This window comes from Arctopsyche grandis, chromosome 5, assembly GCF_051622035.1.
Source record: "Arctopsyche grandis isolate Sample6627 chromosome 5, ASM5162203v2, whole genome shotgun sequence".
In the NCBI taxonomy this organism is placed as follows: Eukaryota; Metazoa; Arthropoda; class Insecta; order Trichoptera; family Hydropsychidae; genus Arctopsyche; species Arctopsyche grandis.
This window is the reverse complement of record NC_135359.1, coordinates 24,407,735-24,425,874: the sequence shown is the minus strand read 5'-3', so window position 1 is coordinate 24,425,874 and position 18,140 is coordinate 24,407,735. Positions and strand designations below refer to the sequence as shown.

Sequence of the window (18,140 nt, the reverse complement as noted above, 5' to 3'; positions counted from 1 at the left end):
TATTTTCTCTTGTTTATTTAACTTTCGTTCATTTTGAGTTTTTTAATATCATATTTTCTTTTCGTCATATTGTCTTTGTTTTCTTTTTTTTTGTTTTTTTTTTTTTTGGTTTATCAAACCCCTTGGTTACATCGGATTTTCTGCCTTTTCCAAGTATTCCAAAGTAAATAAATAAATGTATTGCAGCAGTCGCGCATATAACTAAGACTTGTACAACAGCGCTAAGACCACTGTAATTTGGCGACGAAGATACGAACAATTCTACGCTTTTTGACAAAAAATCAAACTGAGTTAAAATTTCTTTCAGATTTTTTGATAAAAAAATTGCTAAAAAAATTCGGACTCGAATTTACGGAAAGTTGATATTTTTTTGCGAAATTTTCCTTTCATACAAAATAAAATACTTGCCAAAACAAAAATTTTCAAACAAAATTGTAAATCCCAGATGGCCGTTCGACAAAGCATTCCTTCACTTCATTAAGTATTTGTAGATCCATCTATACGTCCAAAACAAACCGGTAGCCACCAATTCAACGACACAATTAACTCCATTCATCCCGGAAAAAAGTCTCAACGATAAACCACTCGGCTCTAAAACCCTTCAACGACTCGAAGCGCAAAGCTATCGTCTCGTTAAAAGCACACAGATTAGTGGAGCGTTCAACGTATGTATGTAGTAATTGGCGGTTTATTTTTCACATCGTCACATTCACACTAAACTAGAGCTTAATGGCATTTTTAAAAATGCCCCAGCACAAAAGGAGATTAAAATTTTCAACGGTAAGAGAGCAAGCGTTGTACACTTCCTGCGGTAACGGTAAACACGATACTACTATCCGCGTCTTTGAAGTGCGTTCTGTTTACTAAATAATACATTAGGATAAATGTAATACTAGGAACCTTTTACCCGAATTTCTCCAGTAGAAGACGATACGGCCTAGAGTAAGTTGTTTATTGATGTCGGTTAAACTAACGACACATATTTTAAGGCTCTATCACGACTACGAGAAAATCATACCGTCCATATTTTAAAAAGCTACTTTCTATTCAAAATGTACGATTGAACTTAAATGTTAAAAGGTGAGAAAAACGTGCGTCTCCATATTAATTCATTGTTAGAATCACACTCGAGGACTCCCATAAAACAGCAATTCCCAACATTTCTAAGCTCGCATGCCCCATAACAGCCCAGTTGTAATTTAATAAACCACCAAAAGGCCCCTCTCTCACCTCCACATTGCTTTTATAGGATTTATAAATATTTAAATATTTTTTATTCATGCTTAGAAAACAAATTTGCAGTCGATTTTTGTAAATGAGCAACAATCATCAATTCTAAATATGTACTAGTAACATATAAATAAAAAGTCGTCATGAAAAATTTCATATATTCACACCACTAATCTACTACGGCAATAATTTATCTAAATGCTGTTAAGGTACATTTTAAATAATTCTTCAGATGACATGGTACTTTATTCATCTGATGTTTCATCGATTTTTATTTTCTTCAACCATTTCATATCATACAAAATAAATTAATAGATATAGGAAACAGTCACATGCAACTTTCGGCAAAGGAGATAAAAATAATTGATAAAAATGGCAATGTTTTTCCGCCATTATTAATATTTTTCGAGTATGCCGGTTGGAAATCGCTGCCATAGAAAGCTAGGTGCATACATACATGGGTATATTTATAAAAAGAAAACGAATTGCTTTATGCTTTATATCCATACATTAAGATTATATAATACATACAATAACACTTTATTTTTATTTTGACTTCAATATTTGCTCTTTTTAGGGGAGTTTTTAATCGTTATAAATATACGTTAAAAAAAGGAAGGATAAAGTGTTAATCCGTGGACCTGTTTCATCTTTAAAAATACACATAATATAGGTACCCACACGTGAAATAAGCAACGATTTTCGTTGTACATTAAGCCCGGGCGTAAATATTAACGTGTCATACACGCCGACCAATGCTCCGCAATCTGCGTTAAACGATCTTTTATAGTTGTAATCTCGTTTAACGCGCTTCGTTATAACGTTGTCATAAGCAAAAGCAGTATAACAACATTCGAATACCATTTTATTACTGTCAAAATGCTGGGAATCCACCTATGTCCATTTCATTTCACACGAAGCTTGAAATTTCTCAATAAAGCGACACATCGATTGTATATGTATATTTGGTTAATTGTATTTTATAAATTACTGCAATACTTTTCGTCGTAAATATCCATTTTTTAATACAAAAGACGTCTTTGTATTATAGGTATAATTAATAACTAAAAGTGAAAGCGTGTACATATATATTATATGTATATTCAAAAACTCTATTTTATTTTGAGCTGGCGCCAGCGGTTGATTAAGTTTTAAGAACCTGTAATTTAAACGGATTTTTTTTAATTAAAAAAACCGTAATTGTTACTAGCATCGCAGTGAACTTCCTACGCGTTTAAAAAAACACAAGGGGGTTAAAAGTATTCATTGAAAACCGGCGCTTAGCGCTTATTATCCGCAATTATTTGGCATTTGTACAATGGCGGCGAGAGCGCCCGCGCACCAAGTTCTCATTGTTCATTTTAATTGTGTTGTTTACCCCCAGTCCTGCCGATTGTTCTACGTGAAATGTAATTGAAACGAAAGAGGATATGTGTATAATTTGTGAACTAGAAAGGGTTAAGGTTCGGCCCGCATAGTGTAGATTTAAACCGAGCCGCATAAGTGAGGAACAGATAATCTTTTAACCACCGAACGAAAATCTTCGACTATAAAAAAGATACTTAGTCTAATTCCTGAGACTAAGATGGCGAGTGGCAGCAATGTAGAGATACTAAAATAATCAAAAATTGGTGAAACTAAGGCTATCAATAATCCAATCCAATCACTTTAACACAAAAAAGAAGATGATTCCTCAAGCTATCTCGTATCGTACGAAACCAAAACTATTCTACATATCTACTACGTACTACGTAATATGTATATATAAAAATAAATATTTAATTATTGTCCGATATCTACAATTTTATATTTAGAACCAACAAATTTTGTACAAAGTATTACATACATACATATATCATATGTACGTATGTATGTATTTGTGCCACGACAGGAATTACCCCTAGGCGATATGATTAGATTATTTTCGTACATCAGTAATAACAATTTGTCAATATACATACATACATATACGGACAATCAACATTATTTTTAATAAATAGCAAATATTCGAGAAATACAATATTAGAGAATCTTTAGTTAATATTATGTATGAGATGTATTATGAAGATTTATAAGAATTGTAAATAGGTTTTTGAGCTCTTTTCCTATTATGCTGTACATTAACATTAGAATAATATCTAATATTTAATTTCGAAAGAGACTTTGTATGTAAGTATTGTTGGTTGGAAAATGGTTGGGAACTTCGAAAACAAGTCAAAATTTCCATGACGACATGGGGACGGGGGACGGGGGACGGGGGGGCGCCGGGGGTGAAGGCCCCCGGGGGAGCCGCCGGATTCTGGTATAATACATCTAATATATAATTTCGAAAGAGACTTCGTAATTTTGTAACTAGTTGGTTGGAAATCGAAAACAAGTCATTTTCTATGACGATTCGATTGGTTGAATTTTTTTTTCGATTCAAATATATAATAAAAAAACAAATGAATATTTACTATTAGATTCGCCATGTTTAAGCTGTTTATATTAAAAATACTGAGCAAAGCCGGGTAAAACAACTAGTAATACTATAATTACCAACAGAAATAAAATGAAATTATAAAATAGAAAATGATCACTATATCAGTGGCTATTAAAATATATATAATATATATTATGAACATAATTTAGTAATAATAAAAAGCATATAAAAGTCAAAAATCAAATAAGATTCAACAAATTCAAGATGCTAATAACTCAAATTTGCGAGAAAATGAAGGAGAGGATACTGACTTATTGGATCCGTCACAACAATTAAGCTATAGGAAAATTCTAACAGGAGACGGTCGATCTGTGTTTTAATAACTAATGAGTCTTGTCAGCAGCGTATTAGGCCAGGACTCGAACCCACGACCTCTCTACTGGTATGAATAGCTCTACCAGTGCATTACGCTGCAGCTGGGAAATGTTCTGATAAAATTCTATTTTTTTTTTTAAACCAACTTTCATTCGCCCGAGCAATGCCGAGTGATTCGGCTATATATCGTAAGATATAAAATGCATATATAAGAATTTCGGCCTCTTTTAAAAATATTATTCCAAGAAAATGAAAATTTCACCTTGGAAAGTTCTATATTCTCAAAATCCCAGACTTTGTAAGAATCTCTTTTAGAATCAGAAGATACATTTATTAATTGGCTATTAAAAATTTCCTTTTATATATCATCTAATATATAATTTCGAAAGAGCCTTTGTAACTATGTAAGGTTTGGGTGGAAGCATCGAAAATAAATCAAAGTTTCTATGACAACGATATCGATATCGTTGAATAATATTTTTTGTTCTATTCAAATAAATTTAATAAAATAAACAAATGAATGTTAACTTATGACATGAGCCAGTTTTAAGCGGTTTATATTACAAATTATATTACAAATACCGAGCGTAGCCGGGTAAAACCACTAGTATTTAATATTTAATTTAAGGATAGAAAATTTTCTTGAAAACAAATATAATTTATTTTAATTTCATCAATTACTAATAATTACTCAAAAAAAATTTTTAAAAATGAACTTTAATTTAAGTATGTATTATCTCAAAAGCAGAAGCAAATTTTAACCATTAAATTAACCTCACTATAGACGTTCAAAGAATCCACAAACTATTATAACTCATTATGTTGTAGCCATACAATAGATGATGTATGCATAACTAATATTCATTAAATTACACATTGTAAATAGATTTTTGAGCTCTTTTTCCTATTATGCTGTACATTAACATTAGAATAATATAATACTATGATTACTAAAAAAATTAAATTAAAATTGTAAAATAGAAAATTATCAGTAGATCAGTAGCTATTAAAATAGATATAAGATGTATTGTGAACATAATTTAGTAATAATAAAAAGCATTTAAAAATCAAATTACACAGTGAAATTCTCCATTGTTTAATTTTATAAGAAACCCCAATATATCTAACGAACTTTAATTCGGAGTAGGTTTATTCTTCATACTCCATACTACGTACACACATACTGCATACATACATACATACATTTGTATGTACATACATAGATAGACCCATACATAAGACTCTCCGGCAAACGCGTTTACCAGTACTAGAACGAGTAACTTTATACTGTTGTTTGCAGAGTTTTCTGAGAGCTCGCTGTTAATTCGTTGCGCCAGCCAGGTGCCACCAATCACTCGAATTATTATTATAAATAAAACAAAAATTTCAGTTACACTCACGGCATCGTTCTCTCGCACGGTCACTATAATCTAAAGTTTATTTAAAAAAAAAATGAAGATTATCAATTAAGACCGCCTTGGTCCACGTGCCGACACTTTAATTCCCCTGCTGGATAGCATAATGGTGGCTTTGTGCGCTGAGGAAGAAGTGAGGGATTTTGTTTGGTTTATATACGTGTGACACAAGATTATCGCCGCGGTTTGTTAGGATTACTCAAAGTTGCCTCGATGCGTGTGTACCAAGTTTTAATGAACGTGTACGTGGTGTGGTACATATGGTATAAATCGTAGCACAAACACTCGCATCAACTGGTCTCGTGTTCCTGATAAACAGAATAAATTTATATCCGACCCGAAAGTGCATGCAACGATTGTACTAAATCCTTCTTAAATAAAAATAAATAAATAAAAGTCAAATATATTATACCCATTTCAATCACTTGACTTTGGTGACCTTTCTTTACTATTATTTTACGTTGAAAAAGTTATCGCCATATTTTTCGAGCTATTTTTGCACGATGACTTAATACTGTTGATGTCTAATCATCGCAATCGTAAAATTTGGTCAACATCATTCATAACAAAAATGAGTTTCAACCATGTGACTACTACGTACCATTTTGTTGTTTTTCCGATCGTAAACCACAAGCAAAGTACAGTTTATAAATTTAATGCGTACTTAAAAAAATATTTACGTTTATTTCAGGGCTGTGGAGGTGGAGTCGCGGAGTCGAAGCATTTTAAGTGGAGTCGGAGTCATAAAAATCGACCGACTTCGACACCTTTTTAATATTTGCTTTATTTTCTTTATTACGGTATGTGTCAAATAGTCTCCAAATTTCCACTAATAAATTGAAATTTAATTTCTGAAAATATGTCCTGAATTTAAATTACATTACAAATAAAATAGTTGAATTGCACGTGTTTTGGTGTGTTGTGGCCAAAGCCTATTGATTTCTCCGATTCATACGTTTTTTCTATTTTCATTTTGACTCTCATTTTTTATTTAATCGATTTGTTTGTGTACGACATTGATACACATACACCATGAATGAACTTACTTTTTAAAAATTCATACATATTTTATTACCAAAATTTTAAAAAAAATTTAGACATATCAATTTTTAATGATTTTTTTGTTTTAAAATATTTTAAAAATCGCTATTATTTTTATTACTAATAATTTTATAAGTTGGTAAGAAAAGTCTTATTAAAATCGTTCAAGTGGGAGTCGTAGTCGGATCATAAGATGAAGTCAGTAAATTTTGAACCGACTCCACAGCCCCGGTTCATTTTCGATGAATCAACGATGTTTATTATGAAATTCAATAAAAAATGTATTGTATTCGGTATTTTAAAAAATGTTATGACACATAAAATTTTTGTGGTTTCAAATGAATTTACATTTACATAGTATAATAGTAATATAGTAAAAAAAATAATATAAAAGCAAATAAATAAATAAGTATCGTACACTAACAGTTAAAAATGTTGAGACGTTAAAAAAAATGATTAATAGCTCCTCGACTAATGATCCGAAAGTAACTCAATCAAGTAATTCAAAAACATAAAAAAACCTCTCTTAACTGCTTCTTTATATTTTTTAAAAGCCGTACTAATTTTCAACTGCAAAACGCTCATTATACTAATACTTTCAGATGACTAATTTTGACGAAAAAAATTCAGGCAATCCTATCGTGCTTAAAACGTTTCTTCAAAAATACATACATATATTAGCATAATACTATGCAAATTTGAACATGTGAACTTTTCATGAAAAAATAATATAAAACATAATGGACCCTTAAATTAGACGTAAATAATGACATTGTACAGCAAATCAAATTTCGGTACTATGTGACGATTTTCAACTACGAGTCAGATTATGCGCTCGTAATATGATAATCTTGTACGCAACTCATTGTTGACAGGTAATAAGGCATGCTCCCTTCTCAAAAAATATATTTATATCATTCAAATATAACATGAGCTTGTATGTACGTATATACGTAATACATATATAATAGTTTGCCTTTTCTTTCGCGCCATGCCCCCTCGACGTGCGATCAGTCAAAAAATTAATTCGTTTAATATTTATATTAAACTCACACAAGAACAAATCTTATGATAATGCAGCTTTCAATGCAGTTTCTCAGATGCAAACTTTTTCAGGTATTGTTCGGCAGGAACTCGTCGGGTGGGTGGTCGATCCTCGTCATTCCAGAATGGCATTTTCGGGATGTTTTGCCTTGTTCACTTTCACACCGTTCTTCGGCCACACAAAGGGAACAGGTAGATATGGCTATGAGTAGTTAGGGCTGTTCACCTCTTAACACCGACACCATTATATTATAAATATTTGTCGACAAGTCACAAAAATGTAGCACATTCTTAACACTCCACATATTTACCTGTTACACATTGTGTCGAATAAAGTGTATTGAAATTGCATTGTACGAGCGCGACACGCCTTGTCAATGCAATTAGTAAAAATAACTAAAAACTTCCCATTTCTATTACATATATGTAAGTACATATGTATGTAACTTTGATGTAAAAGTACGTCTATTTATGAAAGTAAATATACATATGTATATTAAAGATAAACACGACACGAAAAATGTTCCATTTAAAATCGGTAAAAATTCAAGATTATCTTTCGGATTCATATTATACATATATCGATGAATAGAGCAAAAATTACCATTTATAAGATTAATACATATTTAGTTCGCCTGTTGATATATTATACAACCAGTCAAAGTTATTCTAAATAAAAATGTATAAAAATTTCATAAATGACCGTAATAAACATATTGCTAATTTACAAAGCAAAGATGCAAAATATAATTGAATCTTTTAAACAGCAATGATAGTATTTTCATTTACACAAAAAAATCCTAAACTAGGTCGTATGTATTTTTGCGTTTAACCACAACAGACGAATCTACTTTTTCGTTTTCGACTGACGAATAACTTCTCATAATAAATTAATCTTGAAATATAATTTGCAGACACTTAAGTATTTGAAATATAGATCCATTTATAAACTTAAATCTATATAATAAATATTTGTTGACTGACTTGTTACAGCTTTGGAGCTGAGCAAAAAAAAAAATGGGTCCGTGACGAGTCAAAAAAAATATAGGACTCTTCTGAAAAATGTTGTTTTTAATACTGTCAATTTATTTCATTCAAAAGGCCCTTAAGATATTGACCGCCAACCTTTTCTACGAAACGCAGTGGGATCTCACCTTTTTTTGTTTAATTTAATTTATTAAATGAAAAAAAAGGTAGGGGAATTCAAAGGAACGGGGTATTTTTCGTTTAATATTCATAAACGTTTAAAGAATAGTTTCAATACATAATATTTATGTGAGTATCAAATTCTCACCATCAACACAATTTATACATCCAACACGATATAAAGACGACAAATAAACAATATACATTTTTTATATACGATATCCCAGTTAATAAATTACACACCATATTCAACTTCGATATTATTTTATATAGATAGGAATAAAAAATAAAGTTTATCGGTGAATGGATTTGTGCAGCTTCCATATATTCAATATCAACTGGGGTGAAGAAGTCCATAAAAAGTTTCAAGTTGATATCGAGGTGATAAAATTGACCTCAAACCATTCAACCAGGTAGACGAAAACATATTATGGAAGGTGCGCGATTTCGAAAGATTCACTACATAGATACATACATACCTACAGAGTTATGGGAAAAGGAAAGGGCCAAAATAATTTATTAGCTTTTGGTTAACACCCATTTGACAAACATTTCTTTGCCTTTGGCCGTCTAAAAAAAATATTAAGAAAAACAACAGACACAGTCCAAGTATGTATGTACGACGGAGAAACTCATCTCTCACACTCCTTTTGTTGTTATTTGTGTACTATTTTTGTTTTGTTATTTGCAGTCGAAATACACAGTTCGATATTGACCAAACGTTGTGCGTAATAAGGCTGAAAAAATATTTACATATAGTACATACATTCATACATATGTATATGATAAGTTGAAAATGTGAGAAAATACACATTGTTTTTAGTCGACCATTGTTTCTTCAAACAAAAAGAAAATATTGGAAAAGTCCGAAATCGACAGAGGTTAACGAAAAAATAATATTACATTTAATAAAAAGTTTTTATTTCACTTTGTCAGCGAAAAACCTCTTGCTCGGATACAGTTTTTCTTTTTATGACATTTAGAACGCGAGACACTTTTCCGAGTGGAATCTGTGATTAATTGCCGTATTCTCACATCCAATGTCGACTTGCTAAATTGTCACCCTTATCTTTTTGAAACTCTCCATTTACACAAGAGGAAGCAACCGAATTTATATACACATCATTGTATATTATATATGTATGTATGTATGTATGCAATGTATAAGGCAAAATAGAACCGAGAACATAAAAAAAAACCAACACTGGGGAAATAATCAAGCGAAGACTTATTTGATTTTTTTTTTATTTCCTCTCGGCAAAGATTCGATTGTAATAACGATAAGAAATCGAAACATAAACAGCGTGCGCAACAACGAGTGCGAGTGACGATCGCTGGTAAAACGAGGCTATTACTACGTTTAATTTAATAGTAAAACCGTGTATACCAAACGTTTCGTCAGATCCGAAGATTGTTAACTGGACGCATTAAGATCAAATCATCAGATAAGGAGAAAATCCGAGGAAATCGGTGAAATTCAACCGGCACGACGGATTTATATCCGTTCGAAAACAAACACTGACCCATTTGCCGCTATCGAACATCAAACACGTGAGATGTTTGCCCGAAAAGGTGCAGTCACTATCTGCATTGTATCGCACTGACAATGTCTAATGTAAAAATTATACAAAGCACGCGACCGAAGGCGAAAATACAAAAAAATAAATAATAAAAAAAAACAGTGCGGAAAAATATGTAATTTTGGATTATATAAAATTTAACGTGAACACACCCTCGAATGTACCTGCGGAAGAATTAATTTCGCCGACGTTCATTATATCACGATTATGATTGCGAGCAGCTTCTTTATTCAAATGTATTCTCTTTATAATATCCGAGCGAGAGGATTATCGTTGCCGCCATTTAGATATTCCAGGTCATATTTAATTACCATCGCAATTATACAATACAATCGGTTCGACTGAAAATTCCCAAGTTGGTACACCGGCGCTAATACTCTATGTCGAAATTGTTATTTATTTACACAAAATTTAAATACGATCAATTTAGAATTTCTAGAACGCTTACATATGTACATATCAGAAATTCATACATATGTACATACATATATATATACAACATATCACATTTCGCGGGGAAAATACCAAAATTAACTAATACATTAATTTATACGTATTAATACTTTTCTAGTGAACACTCTATTATTATGTAATTCCAAACATTTTATTTAACAGGTTTATGGCTATACCCTTCTCAAAAAAAAAAATTGAGAAGTTTGTGCCTTTTCTTGTAACATCATGTTTATGATACTAATTATAGACCAATCAATTAAATAAGATCACAAAAACCCAGTTAATTTTTAATAATTATTTTACAACTTATTTAAAATCTATTCTAATTCAGGTCCACTAAGCACGAATACAAAATAGAAATCTATCAAATTAAAAATATCACTTAAGAAATGATCACAAAACTTTTTAATGTGATGAAAATGGTAAACGAACAATTTCGCACATGGCGATCTCGCCCACGATAATCGGGAATACGGAATATCTGAATTCGAATACTCAAATTCTCGTTACCGTAATAGTTTGCATGGCTCACTCTCGGTGGGTGGGATTTTCGAGTGCCAGGTATTCCATTTTTTTTTTATTTGGTGCCATCTTATCAATTCCTGATCGACATTTTCGTGGCAGCGATTGCCGTGTGCGAGATTGTCATATGCGAAACTGTCACCGAACCAAAATTCCTATACCATATTCATAATCAGTGGGATTTTACATATTTTGCAACTAACCAGAGTTTGAAAAAGCTGATCATTACAATTTTTTTTATTTTTTTTTATTTTACAGAGATATATACCAGGAAGGCCTGACAGGTAGACTCCAATGCGCTTCCTAGTTAATTAATTACAAACATTGCAGCATTTTTACAACATAAATCACTGTATTTCGAGAGGTTGAAGAACACGAAATTAATAATTAATTAATCCATTGAGAAATCTATGGATTTAGATTTGTACATACATTTTTACATAAATCAAATTCAGATATTTGCGACAGCAGATAGGATGATTTTTGCCAATTCGACGAACCGTTTCAACAATGAAAATCAGATAAATTGGCAAACTCTGATAAGAAACGATCGACTTGCAGTCACAAATATCCAAGTCCAACCAGCATTATTGAAGATTAGCACGGGATCGAACCCAGTAATATCTCGGTGCTAAACATAAACGCAACCACCAAGCTAATATATTTTAAATTTATATTTTTAAACCCACAGTTAACGAACTCAATACTCTTTCAAATTAAAATGATTCAACTCACAAACAGCGCATTACTAATTATATAAATTCCTTTTGAAATATTATACTTTGAAATATGTATGTACATTGCTCCTTTGATACGAAAAGATGCGACACTTTGAACTACCGCTGAAAGCTGACGAAAAAAACCGCAAAAATTGAAATAAGATTTTAAAATCACTTTCATGAAATGTACGTACGTGTCCATGCGACCAATGCAATGCAATGCAACGGACACAAAGTGAAAATGTAGAGAACACACCGCAGAAATACGAAACGACGAGGCGGGTGGGGGGGCGGGTGGCTTTTCTTCGACTCGGAGAGCTTTTGGCTTGTGTGCAGAATTTTCCCCTCTTTTTACCAACCGTTACCGACCCCCAGCCCTCCCCCCCACATACCCCATACCCCCACGGGTGCCACAATTGGCAACTCGCCTGCGTTCGGTCATCTAATGGGCCCGGGGCACGCGAACCCCCCCACCCGCCGAGGAGTCGAGGAGTGTTCGTGGGGCGCGGAAGGCGGCCGTCTAATGAAGACCACTCATTAATCACACCGCGAAGGCGGCCGTTATATCTCGATAATTTAAAGTTAATAGAAAGACGGGGAAAACGGCTGGAAAATTGTAATTTTCCCGCCGTTAATTTCCGTTTCCAGTCAACGGGTCGCGCGCGCACTCACAGACGCCACGCTGCACGCTCCGAATTACTATCATTCACATGTTTAGTGCTAATTTAATCTATTATATTTATAGTATTTTCAGTATTGCACCCGTAACACGATTTACGCAACAGATAAAAATCGCGAAAAAAAAACCAGATAGCTATCAACACATGTACAAAATACTCTCTACTTGCTAATTACATATGTACAAGTAGATAGCATCGTTCACATTCGCAACAGTAAATAAATATTATCGTACAGAATCGCCGATAGTTTTGCTTTCGATTTCCGTACTACATGTTAATAAGAACGTATTCTGTTAATGAATCCCAAGAGCGCGAGATGAATAAAAATAATTCAGACGTGACCGACCCACGGCTTTATCTATGTATTTGAAGAACATAAGAAGGATAAAAAACCAAATTCGATAGTGAAACATACATACATTCACACATATCGGCTATGAGAGCATTTTCGATACAAAGTTAGCGCAAATGTAAGGAATTTTACACAAGACAAAAGTTCTACTTCCGTATTTAAATATAATAATTTCCGTAATATTTAAAAAATAAAAGGGAAATCAGACTGAAAAACTGACCGAATCAGACTGAAAAACTTTCAGTCTGATTCAATTAGTGGCTTGGGAGATAATTGGATTCAAAAACTTAAAAAAAGGACACCTCTGCGGGAGGTACCATTTCCGGTCAACTTAAAAATTTGAAAAAAAATTACGTCATATCGATAAGAATTTCCGTTAGCGATACTAAGTTTCAGTTCGATAGGACTAGCGGTGTTCAAAAAATCCCCAAAATAGACTTCTTAATGTTGTATGGATAAAAAATTCAGTAACCGTTTCAGTTTCAGTCCGAAAATTCAGTTTCAGTTCGAAAAAACGAACGGTGTTCAAAAAATCCCCAAAATACACAAACACACACACATATTTTTTCTAAATCATGAAAACGTAATCAGTGTGTTGTTACTACGTATGTTATATGCATATGTATGTAGATAAAGTAAAAATGCATTTTATAACGTTGCGTAAATCGAACTGTTTTTAAAATAAATTTTCTTTTGGTTTCATATTTTCTTGCATACTTAAATGTATAAAAACTAAGACTGTGGAGTCGCATCAAAATTTACCGACTCTGACTCCGACTCCGACTCCAAACTACGCCTCCAACTTCAACGATTTTAGTGAGGTCGACTTTTCTTCCCAACGTATAAAACTGTTAGTAATAAAAATAATAGCAAGTCTCAAAATATAAAAAATAAAGGAATTAAAAAAACCCAATGTAAGATGTAACCCAATTTATTGAACTTTTGGTAATTAAATAGGTATAAATAATATTTAAGTACATTCATACACAAATAAATCAACGCGAAAAATGAGAGTAAAAATCAGAATAAAGCTATGAGACGGAGGAAACAATCGGTTTTGGCCACAAAACATCAAAATACATAGATTTTTATAAAGAAATCCTTAAATTTATATTTATTCGCGGATTTATTACTTCAATAAAATTGGAGAATCTAGTTGACTCTAGTGTAATCAAAGAAAATAATAATTAACAGGTTTGTCCAAAACAATCGAAAAATGAAACTAAGGTAAACCTTGCTTAAAATGATCCGACTCCACGACTCTGATTTCAACTCCGACTCCGACTCCACAGCCCTGATAAAAACTAAAAAATATTTTAGAGCAATGCATGTTCATACATACAAATGTATAAAACACGTAATGAACTACATAAATAAATGACTATAATATTATATAATTTTATTTTTTATTATACAACATCAATTAATCAAGCACACTCGTCTAACAGATTGCTCCAAAGCGACGAGCGTGCTAAAAAGATTAAGAAAGGACAAAAGGAAAAATGTACATGAAATTTTACAAATAAAAATACTTAAATAAAGAAAAGATAAATAAATAAACATGACATAAAAAATTAATTTCTCAAAAAATTCAACTTAACTTCTCACATGAAGGTATACATTCTTTCAGCTATATTGTGGTTTAGCTTTATCAAATTATTAAATCAAACATATGTACATACATAAAGATATATATGTGCATATGTGCATATGTATAACATGCAACGATATCAAGAACTTAAAATAGAAAAAAAAGATTCGCATCCATTTCAAAATATATCTCCAAAGGTGAATATAAAAGCTAAACACCAAATAGATATACATATTACTTCCTAATATCGACACTCACACCAACCATCTACGAATTTTGGAATCGTCAAATCGAGAGCATGTGAATTCTCCATTCAAAAACGAACAATTACGAATTTATTTCGGCGATAAGTGTGCGCGCATTGTTGACCACTTTCAATTATATGTTTGGTTAACTAAAGAAGAAAAAAAAGAGCAAATTGTGCCGTAAAATCTTACGAAATGCGAACATTGCGTGATTCGTTAACCGAATAATGCGTAAAAATGAAAACTTACGATGGAATTCCACCTTTTTTAGAATAATATTGTACAAAAAACCGTACTCCAACACTAACTACTTCCAAGTATCGATTTCCAGTTCCGTTTAATTTGTAGCGACGTTCATATGACGATTTCGTAATTCGAATACATACATACATATGTATATTAAACAGTTTCGTCGACAAAATATGTACATATGTACATGCATACGTGCAATCTCCCACAGCGAAAAATATATAATATAATTCGCTTTTCAGCGAGATGAACACACCTAGCCAATATTATATTGTTCGTATGTATAATATATTAAATATGTATGTACATACATATGTAGGCACCCGTTTGTTATCCCGACCTTTTTCCCAAACGCGCTTTCACCAGTTCAGATTAATTGTAGCATGGCGTGATGATAAGTCTGAACAACTAATAAATATACGTTTGAGCTGAAAAAATACATAAAACGGGGCGAGAAAAATAGAGCTTTCAACTAGGTATAACCATTACGTTTGTAAACATGCACACGATACACACGAATTTGCCCTTTTCGATTCCGATACCTTATCGTTGTTATTATTATTATAATAATAATGAAATACAATAAACCGACGCGAAATTAATTTATATTGTGATAAAATTCGATACGCAAACCGAAATTCCGCGCACGAAATAAAATAATAATAATAAATATAATTAATCATCGTACGGCCGTTTGATGCGATGCAAATTCTATGCGGGCTTCAAAATCCTGAGATTGTTGAATGAAGTATAATGAGAATTAGTGAGATCACCGATATGAAGTATAGACACGTTTAATCCTTTGAATATTGGATTACATGAATAACCAAATTTCAATGAGATTTCAGACGATCTGTACACGCGCACACGTTGAAGTGTGTTAGGAATGGCGTTGGATTACTTGCGTATATGTATGTATTTACATTATAATACATTGAAGATAGAGTAGCTTTCTTCAATCAGATAAATTTCCGATGAATTTTACTAAAACATATTAAATGATATCGCTTGGCAAACTATTTTCATCGTAGAACAACGCGGCTCTATGTCCACACATCAGTTTGAATGCGCTGAGAATAATATAGTAGACAATATGTGTAAGTACATATGTAATTACTGAACGATTTCGGACATGGTGATCTCGAACCCGACAACCGTTGCCACAAATATTCTCGTTAGTGTGATGGTTCTCGTGGGTGACAATTTTTGGATGCCAGATATTCCGTGATTGAGATTTTAGTGACATGTAAGAGATCACCATGTGCGAAATAGTCACCTCTATCCAGGATTGTTAAATTTAATATGTTTGCTATTAAAATGCACGAAAAAAAATTCATAACTTAATAAATTTAACTCCACGGACAGAATTTTATTTTAATTTTTTACGATTCAGTTAAAGAAATATTTTTTTAATAATAAAATTTGTTTTACATTTATTACAACTTAGTTGTGATACATACAAACTACGCGTGATGTAATTTTGATATTTTGAAAAAAAACTATAACTGAGCTATATTTTACGAAGAAACCCTTTAAATTATAGTAATACGTCTTTGGTTCCAATTTTTCACTCGACTGTTATATGGTCCTTGAATTGTGCGCATTGCGATTGACCAAAATATTCTCTCATAATAAATCAACCAATCCAAAGTCCATCTTTGTACAACAATTTTAAATATTGAATTTCGATAAATAGGAAAAATAAATCAGAAAAAATTATATACGGCCAATTAATTTTATACACATACATATACATGGAATTAAATAAATTCTAAATAAGCTTTTCAATACAAATTCAATTAAACCAATCGAAAATTTCACATTAAAAAGATTATTGTAAACATAATTAATACGCAGATTTTACCATTTGATTTACATGCAAATAATAATCTGCATAAATGTAGAATATAAATTTAAATGTACATACATATGTTTATATATGTATGCATATAAAATTTGCAGCCTTTAAATAATTGTTATGAAATATATTCACTATCGGGTTTACATATGAAATTTCGCTGTTGTGAAAATGCCTTTTAAAAATATACAATAAAAATTAGAACTGTGACTTGAAAGAAAGTTGCGCAAGATAAACGAGAATGGAAAATTATTGAGAAGTTTTTCGTCAATATTGAAATGCAGATTTAAACTTCATAAAAAAATAACTCAATTCTTATATAAGAACTTTAAAATACATACTGAATAACTTTTTATTCAAAATAATACCTCTCCTATTCAAATAAAATGTCTATTATATACATAGGTACATCAAATCAACATTTAAACGAATTATACGATAAAAAAAAATACCGAACGAATGCCAAAAACAAACAAGAGAGATACGACATTTTAACGTAAGCAAACAGAACCCAAGGAAAAAAAATAATAACATTAACTCACCAGTTTTTCAGGGGGAAAATCGCCTCAGGGGAGAAGGACGCGATGAAATCCAGAAAGAAACGGCAGCATTCGACAATATGTACATATACAAGCAACACTCACTATCGCATTACAATATTTAAAATTGACTTCACGAAAGCGTGCGCAAAAAACTAAACCAACCACTAATCACACAGTTTAATTGACACACTTATTGCGAGCATGCGAATCCCCCAAAACGTTCGACCAGTCCAACCAACCGATCGTTGCACCACTATTAAACCATTAAACTTTAAGTGTAGTCATAGCTCATCTTTTTCGACGGGAACTTCATGATACTTAAACAAGTGCAAACTTATTTAGTTTCCCCCGCGGGGCGGTATGGCCGCGAAGTCGCGTGTTGAGAGTTGCGGCGAGTTTTGACAGTTGGCGCGTTGGAGCAAATGGCGGTTGCGCGGCGAGAGCGTGCGATGCGTCCAGCCTCCGCAGCCGGAATGTCGGCATCGGCATCGGCATCGGCATCGGCATCGGAGCGCATGTAGCGGCAGCGCATGTGGCGCCGCGGGGGCGGAGGCCGAGGGCGGACACCCCACCCACCCCCACCCCGCCTCACCCCCGTCCGCTACCCCGCAGGAGCGCCCCAGCCGGACCCCCGCCGACCCCTCCTGACCCCGTTCCTTAAAAACGAACCGAATTT

At 32.6% G+C, this 18,140-nt stretch overlaps 1 protein-coding gene across 1 annotated transcript in view; it reads right to left on the bottom strand.

Moving 5' to 3' along the window:
- Positions 1-17,939, bottom strand: part of nolo (ADAMTS-like no long nerve cord) — a 307,268-nt gene extending 289,329 nt beyond the window's left edge. Inside the window, exon 1 of the mRNA XM_077431662.1 lies at positions 17,465-17,939. The gene's annotated coding sequence lies outside the window, so the exon portion shown is untranslated. The remainder of the gene's footprint in view (positions 1-17,464) is intronic.
- Between the last annotated feature and the right edge of the window lie 201 nt (positions 17,940-18,140).